Genomic DNA, 15437 nt, shown 5'->3' with positions numbered 1-15437 from the left:
ACAACCCGCAACGCCTGGTACCGTAAAATATTCAAGTTACAGCAAAAATACTTTTTCGATAAATATCACACTTATCTGTTTGTTCTGGCCATACGTATCAGTGTCACACTTATTTGTTACTTCTGATTATATGTTGTAGTGCCACACTTATTAGTTACTCCTGGTTATAAGTTGAAAGCTACCAGTACTGCACCGACCACTGTCACACTTATTAGTTACTGCTGGTCATACGTTGAAGCGGCCTTGAAAATTCCAGGGGCAAACGTTTATGTACGCAGTCCAAAAAAAATTAAGCTAGGTAATAAGGACGATGGAAACCACAGATATTCAAAAACATTACTTTCTTGAAAGTCGGACTTCAATTAAGGAACGTATGTAGACTTTTAAATATAAAAGTAAACAAGTTCGCCAAGAAGGCGAGAATATTATTTCCTTGCGACACATATGACTTCGATCAGTGTGACAATTATTAGTTACATTAGAGCATACGTTGAAAGCGCGAATACAGCTGAGACCAGTGCACACTTATTTGTTACTTCAGGTCGTACATTGAAAGTGCAAAGACACCTAAGAGAAGTGTCACACTTATTAGTTACTTCAGGTCACACGTTGAAAGCCCAACGATACCTAAGAACAGTGTCACACTTATTTGTTAGCGCAAATCTAAACTTCGAAGCATTTAAATTTTCGCGGTCAGGATGGTATGACTCGGTCTAAATCGAAATTTTGAAGCTTTTAAATTTTCGCGCCAATCCAAATTTTGAAGAATTTAAATTTTCGCGGTCAGGATGGTTTTTGAGCGCCACCTATCATCACTTACTAGGTCATCTACATCCTAAAACGTCATATGATGGCGTAGATCGTAGAGGCGAGAGTTTTGGAGCTTTTAAGCTGAAGATCGCATGAGTTCGAACCTCGGGGAGGACGGTATTTTAAAAATGAACTGAAGGGGGATCCGGTAGGGGATCCTCCCTTGTAGTCCCCCTTTTTTCTTTCCTCCCCCCGCCTACTGGGAGATGTGGCGGCGGCGTGACCCTCTCTCAATATTTCCTTGCTTATGACGTAAGCAAGCAAATAAAAACGCGAAAATTGGGGTCCCCTAAATACCCCAAAAACCATACTTAAAATCAATATTTACTGATATAACCGAAGATATAGGTCCGTTGACGCCTAACCTAACCGAAAATATTTTTTAACGTAATCGGACTTAATTAAAACAAAATTCTACCACACAAAAAAAAACACCGAAAAGAGTAAATTGGGCAAATGCCCAACTTCTTGGGCTTTGATTCGAACGCCAGTGTGGTCCTTTAAAGCAGTTGAAATAACTTGCTAATTAATTAAAAGGGGGTAAGGGTGTACGAACCATGGTTTGTAGCAATTTCGAGTAGCTAACCACTTTCAACAAAGCTGTACAGTTTGGGTTGGGCGAGTACCCGATCATAATCGATTAAGCGACCGCTTTTGGGATCGAGTACCAGAACTCGAACTCGACGAATACTTTTTAAAATACTCGTCGATTATCAAAAACCAAAAATTTTGCCTTCTCTGGTACCCGAATACTAAAACCATGTAACTCTTTTGTTAGAACTAAAACAATGTAACTCTTTAGTTCAATCTAATGGCAGTATTTAAACTATACTCGCCCGCCAAAGTTATATAGTTCGACGGTGGAAATGTTTCCCTGTACTTTTAAATAAAGCGTTTTCTGTCAATTATACAAAACATATTCTGCAACTACATCACGATGTGAAACGAATATGACGGATGGGCTGGCTTGTTGTATTATTGTAGGTCTAAAATCATGATAACATGGGGTCTAGTTAGATTGCCATCATCAAATTTAATTTGTCCGTTGGCGAGTTGCACTACAACTGAGACTACAACATACGTTTTACGTACATCATTCAGTTGATAAATTCAATGATTTTGAAAATGTTATTTTAATTATATTTTCTTAATTTTAAAAATTACACTTCACTGGCCTAATAAATATAATCGGAAAACTCGAGTTAAAATACTTTTGGAGAAAAAGATCAGCGCGAAATCATAAACTCTGTACATGCATTATTTAGATATGAAAAAACGTAAATTGCAATTATTTGAAATGATAGAACTTTTATTTTTATTTTCATTAAAGCGGTCATTTTAAGCATTCGAAAGTAATTCATATTGGTAAAACAACATACTTTAGTGGCACATAAGACTTATTTCCAAGATTGTATCTGTCTAACATTTGATAATTCGTGAATTTTCCAGCCTCAATAATTTTCCAAATATTTGTTGGAACCTGTCGAATTTCATAACAATGATACCGCTTTGAGAAGGTTTCACATTCCAATAGTGTCCCGCAAACTGTCAGTTTACTATCGTTCGCGAAAACATATTTAATTTGAAAAAAAAACGGGTTCCAATGAATCGGTTACCTCGTAGATAATAATATCTCCTATGCGAAATTTAATACCGTTGTAGGTCGCTTTTCTTACAGAAAATAATTTGTTAGGATAGAGTTTAATCGAACTCATTTTATACGTCGATATTACTAATATTAACTGCTTTGAAAGATTCCTCACATATGATAAGACTTGTAATAAACAAATATATCACTTTAACTGACGACGACTATCCTTCTGGTGATGGCTGCATTTGGACTTCAGACGCTCTCTTCTTCTTACAAATAACCAAACGATTATATTTTGTTGAACGAAAAAATGCACTCTCGAAGTGAGTGACTATCTGGGGAAATTAGGGGAATATAAAGTGTTTACGAAAATATTAGACTGAAATCATCTTCCCCACCCCTGCATCCCAGAGAGGGTAAAAGAATTTCTTACTTGGAGAATAATTAAAACACTAATGGTCGATTCCCGAAAAACATGATTGAAAATTGCGGCTCCCATAATTTATACAAAGTCATTTCCTCTACGTCATAACTTCGTTCACGTTTCTTCCCTATTTCCAGGCGGAACAAAGGACGCTACGACGTACGGCAGATAAATCTTCGCGAGATATACTGACGAACTTTCACCCTCTGCCTTTTGAAATCGATCTATTAGACTTTTAGCGAATTCAATTTAAACCCTAAGGTCAAACGTCTACAGTAGAGGGAAAGTGATGACGAGACATCGATCCCAGGTTCAGGTTTAGGTTCGGGATCGAGATCCGGGATTTAAGGGGTGAAATGGGGGTAAAATCGTCGAAAAGTCAATGTATTTATGATATTTCTCGCGACGATTTGTTTTTTCGTATATCAACATATTGTGTCCAGGCCAACTTGTTCATTTATCTACGCTTATCTCGAAAGATACTTGAACGTATATCTTATCAAGTTTTATCGTACGGAATAAGTTGAAATGATGTAAAAATTGATAACCTAGGCGACGCGTGCGCAGATTACCCCGGGGGACGCGGTTAATTTGAATTTAAGAGTGTTTTGACGTCATGGAATATTCGTTGTTAAAGTAGAATGGAAATATTTTTAAACTTCATTTTAATATCATTGTAGTACGCTTGACACTTGAACCAATCTCACGAGTATTTCTTAAAACGAATATCTCGATCGCGTTTTATCGTACGAAATAAGTGGAAATTATATAAGTTGTATGATTAATAACCTAGGCAGGAAGATAGCGCGCGCGTGCGCGGATTACCTGGGAGGCGTGGATTGCCCGGGCGCGCGGTTAATTTGAATTTAAAACATGGATTCCCTCTCCGAAATAATTCATGTACCCAAAATTGGACCGCAAGTTTTTTTTCTTTTAGGGGAATCTCTATGGGAGTTTAACATTACAATAAAGCTAATAGGTCCAGTTTGGGGTACTTTTGGTCCGAAATGGGGTACATAGGGCCGAAAATGGTGACTTTGGTCGTTTTAAGGGTACTTTTGGTCTATTTTGGTCCATTTTTGGGTACATCAGAAAAGCAGTTGGAAAAACGAAGAGCCTTATTTATTTTTCCACCCATCTCCAAACTCCAAAAATTTATTGCTATAATTTATTTATCCCTTCCGTAGGTATAAAATAAGATAAAAACCACTTACCTATATTTTAATTACGGTAAATTAAAAATACTTAATTAGTGTACTAAGTTACGTTTAAAAGAACCTTTTGTAACAATTCCAATATGTAAATATAGGTATAAGTATTGAAAAAATACTTAAAGTGGTTTTACTGATAAACTCTAAAGGAATTTAACTTTAAAGGTATCTTAGATTATTGTTTTTAATTTTATTCAAGTGGAAAACGTATTAAGAGTCCTTCAAAGTACTATAAAAGGATTTTATTTACGAACTTAATTCATATTTTCTTCAAACTTTCAATTCGCTTTTATTACTATTTAAATACGGTAAAATATAATTCTTATAAACAAATATAGTCAGAAAGATACTATAAAACACTAAAATTAAAATTAAATTAAATTTGTGTGGATAAGATTTGTAAATATCATTTTGAAACTAATAACTTTCACGCTTTATTTAAGTCAAGCCAATAAAAACAATTACCTATATTTTAAATACGGTAAAATATAAATACATTTCCGATATGTAAATAGGTAGAATAACACTATGAAAAGTTCCTTTTTCTTCTTTTAATACGACAACACACAACTCTGATACGCAAATATATAAAGAAAATATAAAAAAATTTTACTCTACGTTCGATACGTTAAAATACATTTCCGATACACAAATATAGATAAAGAAATACTATAAAATGTAAAAAGGTAGAAAAATACTACACATTAACCATTATGAATTTAAGCTTACAACATCCTTCACGTATAGAGCATAACATATATGTTCAGAGTTAACTTGTTTCCTCGTTATCTTTATCGCATGTGTTTTAAATAGCGTATGGAATAAGTTAAAAATGTACTGAAATGGTGTATGTTTAAACCTCGTAGAATAAAGAGTAAAACATATGTTCAGAGTCGGCTTGATTACTAAAGCGAATCACACAGAGACGTTTCCGGTGTAGTCACGTAGGAAGAAAAATACTACAACACTCTCTATACTCTACATTCAACACGTTAAAATATACTTCCGAAATGCCAATATAGGTAGTAAAATACTACAAAATCTCTATACTTTACCTTCAATACGTTAAATTACATTCCAATATGTAAATATAGGGGGAAAATACTACAAAAGCCTCTTTTCTTGGCGTTCAATATGTTAAAAAAGATTTCTGAAATGCAAATTTAGGTAGTAAATACTACAAAATCTCTATACTCTACCTTCAATACGTTAAATTACATTCCAATATGTGAATATAGGTAGTAAATACTACAAAAGCCTCTTTTCTTGGCGTTCAATATGTTAAAATAGATTTCTGAAATGCAAATATAGGTAGTAAATACTACAAAATCTCTATACTCTACCTTCAATACGTTAAATTACATTCCAATATGTGAATATAGGTAGTAAATACTACAAAAGCCTCTTTTCTTGGCGTTCAATATGTTAAAATAGATTTCTGAAATGCAAATGTAGGTAGTAAATACTACAAAATCTCTATACTCTACCTTCAATACGTTAAATTACATTCCAATATGTGAATATAGGTAGTAAATACTACAAAAGCCTTTTTTCTTGGCGTTCAATATGTTAAAATAGATTTCTGAAATGCAAATATAGGTAGTAAATACTACAAAAGCCTCTTTTCTTGGCGTTCAATATGTTAAAATAGATTTCTGAAATGCAAATATAGGTAGTAATTACTACAAAAGCCTCTTACTCTACGTTCAATACGTTAAATTAATGATATGCCTCCGATCGAATCGTTAATTTTTTCCTATTTAAATATACGCATTTAAATTAGAATTGCTTCTAGTGTTCGGCAGTCGATTAATTTTTATCCACAAATTTTCCGATTTATTTAAAAAACGTTGGTAAAAAGAATATCATTTTAACTTATTTCATTGTGTTTTTACCCAACCAAGCATTTATTTGAATAAAAGTGGTATTTATTTAAATAACCAATAGTTAAATAAAAATTGTTAAATGTTTAAATAATCGAAAGTGAACAAGCCTATTTTTTAAATAAAACAAACAGACTTTAGAGTTGATAAGATTTGTAAATATCATTTGAAACTAATAATTTTCACACTTTATTTAAGTCAAGCAATTACATTTTTAAAAATGAAAGAAGTTAAACAATATAAAAATTTGTAAATATTGTAAATATTTTTAGGTAATAAAGAAATTAAGAAATGTTTTAATTAAAATATCTTTCATTTTCTACTACATTTTTAAAAATGAAAGAAGTTTAACAATATAATTATTCTAATATAATTTGAAAATCAGGTATTATTTAAAGTACAAATGCATAATTTAGTAAAGCAATTCTTATTTAAATACTTTTATTTAATTAATTTGTGTATCTGAAATGTATTTATTGAAAAATAAGTGGGTTTTACTATTTATCACGGTTTTATATATATATATATATATATATTGGAATTGTTACAAAAGGTTCTTTTAAACGTAACTTAGTACATTAATTTATTTTGGAAGTTCAAAACGTATTAAGAGCCCTTCAGAGTACTATAAAAGGATTTCATTTACAAACTAAATTAATATTTTCTTCAAACTTTCAATTCGTTATAATTTGAATTTAAATGAAAACATCATGGATTATAGGTGCGTAATCTAATTAAAAAAATATTTAAAGTAAGTGGTTTTACTGATAAACTCTAAAGGAATTTTGGAATTTTCTAGAATAGCAAAGTAAAACTAAAACGTAAACCAAGTTTAAAACGAAACTAATAACTGGGAGAAAGGTTGAAGTAAGTAATTTTTTTTGATTTTTTTCGTTTTTTAATTTTTGAGTTCCCTATATTATTATAAACTAAATTAAATATAATTTTTGAAAATTTGTGATAAAAGATCTGCTCTTTCGTGTTTTACATATATTTAAAAACTCGAGATTTTAATGAATTGTTTTCAAAGCATGAAAAATATAGCAGATCCGTTGATTTTAATTGTAGTTAGTAGTTACATAAAAAAAAACTCGCTAGCTGACTTGGAGCTGGTGTAGTTAAATTTTAAAAATGTGTATTTTAAATTTTGTTTGTAAAAGTTTTTTTTGAAAAAGTTTAGTATTATAGTTTAAATTTATTAAATAAAATAAAATATCAATTATACATTTGGTTTAGTATTTTACTATTGCAAGTAAAATTAATAGTAATTTCAATTACTTTTTTAGTTTTTTTTTGACAAATATGCAAACTATTTAGTTATTTCAAAAACAAATACGTCGAATTATTTGGTATTCGAAATACTATTGGTTAGCTTTTATATCTTTAATTTTATTTTTCAGAACAATTTCTCTTTGTCTAGCTTCTTCTAACTTTAATTTAGATGGCCTTAAAGCCAAGTATTTAACAAATTTTGTAACCAAGTAGATGGAGCTTTAAACAATTTTTCAGTCATGTAGTCAAGGAAATGTTCAAATATACGTGTATTTGGTCATTTTGATGGTCAAATAGCCCAGTATGGAACTGCGAGATGATAGTCAGACATTGAGATACACAAATTAATTAAATAAAAGTATTTAAATAAGAATTGCTTCACTAAATTATGCATTTGTACTTTAAGTAATACCTGATTTTGAAATTATATTAGAATAATTATATTGTTAAACTTCTTTCATTTTTAAAAATGTAGTAGAAAATGAAAGATATTTTAATTAAAACATTTCTTAATTTCTTTATTACCTAAAAATATTTACAATATTTACTAATTTTTATATTGTTTAACTTCTTTCATTTTTAAAAATGTAATTGCTTGACTTAAATAAAGCGTGAAAATTATTAGTTTCAAATGATATTTACAAATCTTATCAACTCTTAAGTCCATTTTTCAGGTATTAGTAAGTATTTCATACAAACTAACTTCTAAAATATGGATTTAGTTCGTAAATAAAATTCTTTTAAATTACTTTGAAGGACTCTTTATACGTTTTGAACTTGAATAATATTAAAAACAATAATCTAAGATACCCTTTAAAGTTAAATTCCTTTAGTTTATCAGTAAAACCACTTACTTTAAGTATTTTTTAATCCGTTCGGTCTAATAGTAGATTACGCACCTATAATCCATGATGTTTTCATTTAAATTCAAATTATAACGAATTGAAAGTTTGAAGAAAATATTAATTTAGTTTGTAAATGAAATCCTTTTATAGTACTCTGAAGGGCTCTTAATACGTTTTGAACTTCCAAAATAAATTAATGTACTAAGTTACGTTTAAAAGAACCTTTTGTAACAATACCAATATATATATATATATAAAAAACTGTGATAAATAGTAAAACCCACTTATTTTTCAATAAATACATTTCAGACACACAAATTAATTAAATAAAAGTATTTAAATAAGAATTGCTTCACTAAATTATGCATTTGTACTTTAAATAATACCTGATTTTGAAATTATATTAGAATAATTATATTGTTAAACTTCTTTCATTTTTAAAAATGTAGTAGAAAATGAAAGATATTTTAATTAAAACATTTCTTAATTTCTTTATTACCTAAAAATATTTACAATATTTACAAATTTTTATATTGTTTAACTTCTTTCATTTTTAAAAATGTAATTGCTTGACTTAAATAAAGTGTGAAAATTATTAGTTTCAAATGATATTTACAAATCTTATCAACTCTAAAGTCTGTTTGTTTTATTTAAAAAATAGGCTTGTTCACTTTCGATTATTTAAACATTTAACAATTTTTATTTAACTATAGGTTATTTAAATAAATACCACTTTTATTCAAATAAATGCTTGGTTGGGTAAAAACACAATGAAATAAGTTAAAATGATATTCTTTTTACCAACGTTTTTTAAATAAATCGGAAAATTTGTGGATAAAAATTAATCGACTGCCGAACACTAGAAGCAATTCTAATTTAAATGCGTATATTTAAATAGGAAAAAATGAACGATTCGATCGGAGGCATATCATTAATTTAACGTATTGAACGTAGAGTAAGAGGCTTTTGTAGTAATTACTACCTATATTTGCATTTCAGAAATCTATTTTAACATATTGAACGCCAAGAAAAGAGGCTTTTGTAGCATTTACTACCTATATTTGCATTTCAGAAATCTATTTTAACATATTGAACGCCAAGAAAAGAGGCTTTTGTAGTATTTACTACCTATATTCACATATTGGAATGTAATTTAACGTATTGAAGGTAGAGTATAGAGATTTTGTAGTATTTACTACCTAAATTTGCATTTCAGAAATCTTTTTTAACATATTGAACGCCAAGAAAAGAGGCTTTTGTAGTATTTTCCCCCTATATTTACATATTGGAATGTAATTTAACGTATTGAAGGTAAAGTATAGAGATTTTGTAGTATTTTACTACCTATATTGGCATTTCGGAAGTATATTTTAACGTGTTGAATGTAGAGTATAGAGAGTGTTGTAGTATTTTTCTTCCTACGTGACTACACCGGAAACGTCTCTGTGTTATTCGCTTTAGTAATCAAGCCGACTCTGAACATATGTTTTACTCTTTATTCTACGAGGTTTAAACATACACCATTTCAGTACATTTTTAACTTATTCCATACGCTATTTAAAACACATGCGATAAAGATAACGAGGAAACAAGTTAACTCTGAACATATATGTTATGCTCTATACGTGAAGGATGTTGTAAGCTTAAATTCATAATGGTTAATGTGTAGTATTTTTCTACCTTTTTACATTTTATAGTATTTCTTTATCTATATTTGTGTATCGGAAATGTATTTTAACGTATCGGACGTAGAGTAAAATTTTTTTAAATATTTTCTTTATATATTTGCGTATCAGAGTTGTGTGTTGTCGTATTAAAAGAAGAAAAAGGAACTTTTCATAGTGTTATTCTACCTATTTACATATCGGAAATGTATTTATATTTTACCGTATTTAAAATATAGGTAATTGTTTTTATTGGCTTGACTTAAATAAAGCGTGAAAGTTATTAGTTTCAAAATGATATTTACAAATCTTATCCACACAAATTTAATTTAATTTTAATTTTAGTGTTTTATAGTATCTTTCTGACTATATTTGTTTATAAGAATTATATTTTACCGTATTTAAATAGTAATAAAAGCGAATTGAAAGTTTGAAGAAAATATGAATTAAGTTCGTAAATAAAATCCTTTTATAGTACTTTGAAGGACTCTTAATACGTTTTCCACTTGAATAAAATTAAAAACAATAATCTAAGATACCTTTAAAGTTAAATTCCTTTAGAGTTTATCAGTAAAACCACTTTAAGTATTTTTTCAATACTTATACCTATATTTACATATTGGAATTGTTACAAAAGGTTCTTTTAAACGTAACTTAGTACACTAATTAAGTATTTTTAATTTACCGTAATTAAAATATAGGTAAGTGGTTTTTATCTTATTTTATACCTACGGAAGGGATAAATAAATTATAGCAATAAATTTTTGGAGTTTGGAGATGGGTGGAAAAATAAATAAGGCTCTTCGTTTTTCCAACTGCTTTTCTGATGTACCCAAAAATGGACCAAAATAGACCAAAAGTACCCTTAAAACGACCAAAGTCACCATTTTCGGCCCTATGTACCCCATTTCGGACCAAAAGTACCCCAAACTGGACCTTTTAGCTTTATTGTAATGTTAAACTCCCATAGAGATTCCCCTAAAAGAAAAAAAACTTGCGGTCCAATTTTGGGTACATGAATTATTTCGGAGAGGGAATCCATGTTTTAAATTCAAATTAACCGCGCGCCCGGGCAATCCACGCCTCCCAGGTAATCCGCGCACGCGCGCGCTATCTTCCTGCCTAGGTTATTAATCATACAACTTATATAATTTCCACTTATTTCGTACGATAAAACGCGATCGAGATATTCGTTTTAAGAAATACTCGTGAGATTGGTTCAAGTGTCAAGCGTACTACAATGATATTAAAATTAAGTTTAAAAATATTTCCATTCTACTTTAACAACGAATATTCCATGACGTCAAAACACTCTTAAATTCAAATTAACCGCGTCCCCCGGGGTAATCTGCGCACGCGTCGCCTAGGTTATCAATTTTTACATCATTTCAACTTATTCCGTACGATAAAACGCGATAAGATATACGTTCAAGTATCTTTCGAGATAAGCGTAGATAAATGAACAAGTTGGCCTGGACACAATATGTTGATATACGAAAAAACAAATCGTCGCGAGAAATATCATAAATACATTGACTTTTCGACGATTTTACCCCCATTTCACCCCTTAAATCCCGGATCTCGATCCCGAACCTAAACCTGAACCTGGGATCGATGTCTCGTCATCACTTTCCCTCTACTGTCTACGGCTTTTCCTGACGTGGGAAACAATGTCGGGGACACTCTATGGTCAAGTAAACCACTCACATAGAGTGGAAGGCTATCAGCGAAAATTGTTAACACTTTTCGTATGCAACGTCTTGTTTTCGAGGCGTGAAATAAACAAGTTGGCCTAAAGGTAATGTACAATATCTGGATAAAAAAGTAAGTTTATACTCTAAAAAATGTAAAAACAGCACCATCGCTCTTCGGACTATATTTATTCACGCCTCGAAAACAAGTTGGCAAGTTAGTTTTAATGTTGCATGCTCTTTCATAGGGCCTTCCACTCTATGCGAGTGGATTACTCTATGCTCTTGACGTTCGTGTATACGTCTGTTTTATGAGTTTCTGAAACGGGTTATTAGCAAATTTCGAAGAGCTTTAAAGTTAGTAAATATATAGCGAGTAGCGTGTCAATTCTGACTACGGTTGCGCTTCGTAAATTGAAATGGGTTTTGTAAATTTCCAATAAAATAGCAAAGTGAAACAGCGCAACTGAAATAGTTAACTTACATATTTTTTCAATTTATCGTTGTTAAATGGTAAAGTAATAGTCTTTCATTTTACAGGATAGTTACAGTCGATTTTAAACAAGAGTTAAAACAGTGGCGTAGTCAGAGGGTGACACAGGGGACACATGCCCCCTCCGAAATGTAAGAACCAAATATATTTATTAATGTTTTTGTTTTTGCGTAACGTATCCCCTCCGAAACAAAATAATGGTTACGCCACTGTTTAAAAACTAGTTGTACCTAAAGCAGTTTATAAAACTTTGGAGGAATTACTGACCGTATTATTCCTTTTTTACTTTCGTCTAATTTTGAAGGTTCAATTATTATACTTGACATTGACAATTAATTTCAGACACACTACTCACTATGTATTAACTCTGATTAAAACCGTACATTCGCGCAAACAGTCGTTTCCCAAATTTGGACGCTGTAAATTTTGTTCCCAGTTTTTCCCTCTTTGGGGGTTATTACCGTATTTTACCATGTGTTGGCGAGTGTTATCGTTACTTCGTTTTATCGCCACGGGTGTTTAAGCCCTTGCAAAGGTCGTGATGTTGAAAAGGGTGTACGAGTTCTATTTCTTGAAATGTAGGCATAGATCTTTTTCGTTTGAAACGCGCCATCTACTGGGGATTCGCTAGGTATTATGGGTATCAACATTTTCGCGATTTCCGTCTGCTTAGCTAGGACCGTATAAATCGTCTGCTACGTAAGTTATCGGAAAGGCTTAACCAGTTTAGGTATAAAATACGACTTTCAAACGAGATGGAGAGACAACAACAGGGGCGTAGGAACCAGGGGGGGCAAGGGGGGCAATGCCCCTCCCTAGAATTTTTCTGGGAGGGGCAACTAATGTTATTGCCCCCTCCAACTTTTTGGTCATTTGAAATCTTCAAAAGGCTCAAATTCTCATTTTAAAAGCATATACAGTTTATAGAACCTCAACTGTATTTAAATTTCAGTCTTTTCCCGCCAATTTACATAGTAGTAACAAGTACACATGCATTCGGAGAAGCTACACTCCTTTAAAAATTCCAAACCATTCCCCAGACCCCTTTTGGTTTCTCTTTGCCCCCTCCAACTTCTAGAACGTTCCTACGCCCCTGGACAACACAGGTAATTAATAATAAATATTTTCGCTTATTTTATTGAATGTTCAATTTTTAATGATAGTATATTATTTTCAGTTCTTCAGAAACTCCCAAAAGGGGAGGAACAAGATGTTGTGTTATCGGTTGTGGGAAAAACAGCTACAAGAGTAAAGCTAGCTTACTCATTTGTTTCCAAGGGACAAGACTTTGAAAGAGGAAAGGATTAGTAGGATTCAATCAGCTCCTCATGATTTTAAAACCATGCACAAGTTCAAAAGCAAAATTTGAAACTGGATTCCTTCAGCAACTAGCAAAATCTGCGGATACCATTTCAACCCAGCTGGAGTCAAACATTACAATGACTTTCTCCCTCGTTACTTTCCTTGGAAATCATTTGAACACGTTGTTTTAAAGCCTTTCAAAGGTTGGAAATTAACTTATAAATCCATTGTCATTTAAAACATTTTTACCGTGTTTTTATTTACAGAACGGTTAGGCTATAACTAACTGGTTCTTCCTCCGGATGAAACATCGTAGCTAGGAGCAGATGTTGGTTTTAACAACGAGAAAAGTACGTTACCAGTACCACAAATGAGCATGAAGAATGAGTTTACCATCAGCCACTGTGAACTTTCGTATATAATAAAAGACCATTACTCATCAATTATCAATGAAAAGGATGCTCTGATTAAACAGTTGATATTTGAAAATAAGGAGCTTAAAGAGAAGGTTTCAACGCTTGAAAAAAATAAAAAAGACACCTTAAATGAATTAACGAATAAATGTAAACAATTCATTAATCCTGAGATGCAATTTGAGGTTTACAAAGCAACTAATAAGTCATTCAACGTAAGAAGAAGTTACAGTTTTCGAAAGCAAAAAAAGTTTATGGGATTTTATAAATTTGTAATGGCTGGTTATGCTGTAGCTCGTGAAAAATTAAGGATACAGGCGTATTAGCAGATGTAAAGAATACCAGAAGTGGAAAACAATTCTATATTCCTGAAATTTACCAGCTCTTCCTGGTACTGTGTAGGCTGCGTGTTGGTCTACTGAAAAGTGATCTTGCGTATCGATCCTAACTTTCTTTGATCTGGCCATTTTATATCCTTTCGTAAAATGTTTACCTGACTTATGATTGTTTTAATATTTTATTATTTCCTGTTCACTGAAGGTTTTAGGAAATTTTGTTTTGTCCAATTTCTAGTTGGTATGTTAGGTTTCGCTATATCACAGTTATTTGACGAATAATTAACCACTAATCTACAAATAAAAACATTGTCATATTAAAAACTACTTAGCAATAGCAACGGTAACTATATTTACACCAGAGTCTATCCACTATAGACACTGTTTACACTGTAAATTCAACTTACTGGTTTTGGTTTTCCATGTTTGAAATATGTATAAGAGATTTCTATTCCTCACATTACCACCTAGGCCTAGCTGCAAATTTCAACTTTTTCTATAAAAATTTAATATTTTGTATAATTTTATGTACGAAAACTATAAAGAATAGTTTAGGAAGAAATTGCTTACCTGTTTAAAATATTCAACTTTTTCATTATCAAATTACTAAGATAATGCAGGAACGATTTAAAAAAAAACTTTTCCTAAGCAGACGATATTTCTGGAAAAATTTCAAAGAACTCTGGGTAAAATGCGATTTCCCATAATTCTCGGAATAGTTTGAATTTATTTCACCAGGTGTCGTATTCAAACGATAAAGAACTATTGTGTTCTATTCACCAGTAGACGGCTAGCTACAAAATACCTCTTCCTAAAATAATTAAAGAAATTCTGCTGTTTTGGCTTAAGTTATGATTGTGGATTTCAAGAATAAATTAAGCAATGGCGTCAGATTTTATAACGTGCCTGATTTGTTACGGAAATAGTAGAAGGAAGCTAAGAATTAATAAAGTGGACGAAATAAATTTTGAATCTTTGACATCGGCAATCGCAAAAGATCGTGCGTTTTCTGATATAAATTTGGAAGAAGTACTATTTCAGGTTGGTGAAATAAATTAATTTCAAGGGCTTAATTAAGATGAGTAATCATATCAAAAGTAGGTATTACTATAGCGGCTTGATACACAATTTTAATATCATGTCGTACTTTGTGTTGGCTTTTTGGGCTGAGATAGAGAGCGCTAGAGCGAACGGGGAGCGAGGTCGAGAGCGAACGGGGAACGAGGTAGAGAGCGCGAGAGCGAACGGGGAATGAGGTAGAGAGCGCGAGAGCGAACGGGGAATGAGGTAGAGAGCGCGAGAGCGAACGGGGAATGAGGTAGAGAGCGCGAGAGCGAACGGGGAATGAGGTAGAGAGCGCGAGAGCGAACGGGGAACGAGGTCGAGAGCGCGAGAGCGAACGGGGAATGAGGTAGAGAGCGCGAGAGCGAACGGGGAGCTTCGTTTGAAGGGTCGTTCTGGTTATATAAAGAGGTAAACTTTATTGAAATATTCTACCAAATG

The sequence above is a fragment of the Leiobunum rupestre genome, chromosome 4 (assembly GCF_980474605.1).
Source record: "Leiobunum rupestre chromosome 4, qqLeiRupe1.1.hap1, whole genome shotgun sequence".
Taxonomy (NCBI): domain Eukaryota; kingdom Metazoa; phylum Arthropoda; class Arachnida; order Opiliones; family Sclerosomatidae; genus Leiobunum; species Leiobunum rupestre.
The sequence above is the reverse complement of the archived record's forward strand: the minus strand, read 5'-3'. Positions refer to the sequence as shown.